The sequence below is a fragment of the Stegastes partitus genome, unplaced genomic scaffold (genome assembly GCF_000690725.1).
Source record: "Stegastes partitus isolate 25-593 unplaced genomic scaffold, Stegastes_partitus-1.0.2 Scaffold954, whole genome shotgun sequence".
Lineage (NCBI taxonomy): Eukaryota > Metazoa > Chordata > Actinopteri > Pomacentridae > Stegastes > Stegastes partitus.
This window is the reverse complement of record NW_007578685.1, coordinates 142,658-145,501: the sequence shown is the minus strand read 5'-3', so window position 1 is coordinate 145,501 and position 2,844 is coordinate 142,658. Positions and strand designations below refer to the sequence as shown.

The window sequence follows — 2,844 nt, the reverse complement described above, 5'->3', positions numbered from 1 at the left end:
GTGTTCCTCCTCGTCTCAGGTAAGAACCACATAAAGTTTCCTGATCGTGTTCTCGTTTGTTCTGTGTTTTAGAGAAGTAGATTAGATTAGATTAGTTTATTTAAAAGGGGACAGCGCAATTTCACAAAACACATGATTACACATGGTTAAAAAAGCCAGAATTAGCCAGAAGGCTCGTTTTCATCTGTCGGCCATGATGTGAAACAGGCAGTAAAACTACAATTTAAAAAAGAAGAAAATAGAAAAAGCACACAATACATGTACAATATAACACAAGATACATAAACAACACTTACGATACAATTAAGAAAAAATGCAACATCACATTTTATGATAATATCAAACGTCACAACAGCCATCTTTTAGTGCTGGCAGCTGTAGGTGTTGATGAGCCACATTTTCAGTTTTTTTGTGAAGGCCTTGTACGTTGGAAGCAGTTTGACCTCCTCAGGTACTGAGTTCCACACACCTGCACTCCTGACTGAGCAGGCCGACTGACTGAAAGCGTTCCTGCACAGAGGACTGTAGCAGTAGCCTCTGGCAGAGCCTCCAGTGATCCGCTCAAGGCTGTTTCTTTGGCTGATGAACTCTGCCAGAGGATCTGGAGCCAGTTTATGCAGTCCTTTATAGGCCAGTTTTAAGTCTGCAAATGTCTAAAACTGTCCCAATTTAAAATACTGTATTTTTTAAAAATTGCACAGTGATGATAGTGCCTAGGTTTTTTATTCATAACTTTAATTGTTTATTTGTACAAGATCTCCAATGGGTTTTTTGAGCTCAGACAAGCCTGGGACCAGCTGGTCAGGCAATAGTTCAAGTGGCTGAAAATCATTGAATGCAAATACATTTGTGTGGCTTCAGCTGACATTTTATTTCGAATTGCACGAAAATTTGCAAGATTCAACTTGATTATTTTACGTAATTTACCAATATGGGCTTTAAAGGAAAGATCTGAATCTATTATTATCCCAAGATATTTATATTGGCTGACAATTTGTATTTTTTCTCCATTAGCATGTATGTCAGGATCAGATGATACTCTGTTTGTTTTAGTGAAATACATGCCGACAGTTTTAGAAACGTTTAGCTGCAGACAGTTCTCCTGCAGCCAAGTTGTAATGCAGGACATTGTTTTAATAAGTTTAGCAGCAACAGTGTCTTTGGTGTTACCATGAACAAAGAAGACAGTGTCGTCTGCATACATCAAGCATTCAGCTTCAGAACAAGCAGCGGGCAAATCATTAATATAAAGACTAAATAAAAGGGGGCCTAATATTGACCCCTGAGGGACTCCAGTGGTTAACGTACGAGAGTCAGATCTGCAGTTGTTTACTGATACAGATTGTGTTCGATCATGCAGATATGAATCAATCCAGCTCACAGTGTTTCGAGCTTCTGCAGTGACGCTGGTGTGAAAGCCCTCCACACAGTCTCAGTTTGCTTCTGGTTTCGTCATAGGCTCAGTGTCTCCATCTGGTGGAGGGTTTCAGTCTGAGGCTCACATCCCAGCTGGAGCCGTTAAACAGCTGAGACAAGAAACTTTGGTTCCAGTGAATGTGGTAGGACTGAAACACTGCTTTCTTCCTCCAGATGATCCAGATGTTCCTCCAAGTCCATCCGAATGCAAAACCCAGAACCAGCTGGTCCAGGTTTACCGCTCAGCCCTCGGAGTCACTGTCCTCGTTGTCCTCGTCATCGGTGAGTTGGTTAGCTGGAGTCAACGATATTTACTCATCAGCTGACTCACCCGTTGCTCTGCTGCCAGGTTTGGTTTCGCTGTCGTCATATTTGAAGAGTAAGAAACGCCTCCGACAGGTGAACGAGCCCCCAGGTGTGGTCTACGAGAACTCAGAGACCCTTCGGACTGTTCAGGTAAACAAACCGCTGCTGTTAGCATTGAGACTGTGAGTGCTAATGCTTACAGCTTCAGTCAAATTGGACGAAGACGTTTCACCTTCACCCAGAAGGATTCTTTGGCCCTAACTGACTGGTGGCCACTTCCAGGTATCTCACCTCCAGATCACATGACTCAAAGCTCGTCTCCAGCATCCTGACCTCCTCCCCAGGTGGTCTCACCACCATAAACACCTTGAGTCGCTGCTCTCTGTGCAGTTAGGACTTCAAGAACCCAAACATCCAGTTTCTGCTGAAGCTCAGAGGATCGTAATCACCTGATGAATTTACACATTTGTTCCTGCTAAAGCTGCATCAGCTAATACTTCTGCTCGTAGCTGCTGCTAATGCTAGCGCTAATGCTAATGCTAGCGCTAATGCTAGGCTTCGTCCTCTCTAAATCCTCGCAGTACTGTGACCAGCAGGACTACTACATCAGTGTACTGTGTGTTTCAGGTTGAGGAGATCGACTCTCAGCCAGCGAGACGATGAAGAAGCTGTGAGCGACGTCTTCGCTCTTCGTCCACAGTTTCTAAACGGGATAATGAGCTAATTAAAAATGAAACCTTCTTTGTGATTAGCCTCAAACTAGTTGATGGTCTTGAATGTCAACAAACACGTCTAGTTGTTGTGTACCCCAATAAACATACGTAACCGTACTCCTGAAAGAAGTACTGGGCTGTACCGTCTGTGTATTTGTACCAGTTTAATGTCTCAGGTTGGAACTCAAAGACAGACACCGTAACAGCGACTCCTGCTTTAGGTTCAGTAGTATTAGTATTAGTATCAGTAGTAGTATTAGTAGTATCAGTAGTAGTAGTAGTAACAGTAGTAGTAGTAGTAGTATCAGTAGTAGTAGTAGTAGCATCAGTAGTAGTAGTAGTAGTAGTAGTAGTATTAGTAGTAGTATTCGTAGTAGTAGTATCAGTAGTAGTAGTAGCAGTAGTAGTA

At 42.7% G+C, this 2,844-nt stretch overlaps 1 long non-coding RNA gene across 1 annotated transcript; it reads left to right on the top strand.

The window, feature by feature from the left end:
* On the top strand, nucleotides 1-2,564 carry LOC103366555 (uncharacterized). The gene is made up of 4 exons (XR_520670.1): nucleotides 1-19; nucleotides 1,591-1,698; nucleotides 1,766-1,872; nucleotides 2,350-2,564. It is a non-coding gene; the product is annotated as an uncharacterized LOC103366555 (long non-coding RNA).
* Nucleotides 2,565-2,844: the final 280 nt, after the last annotated feature.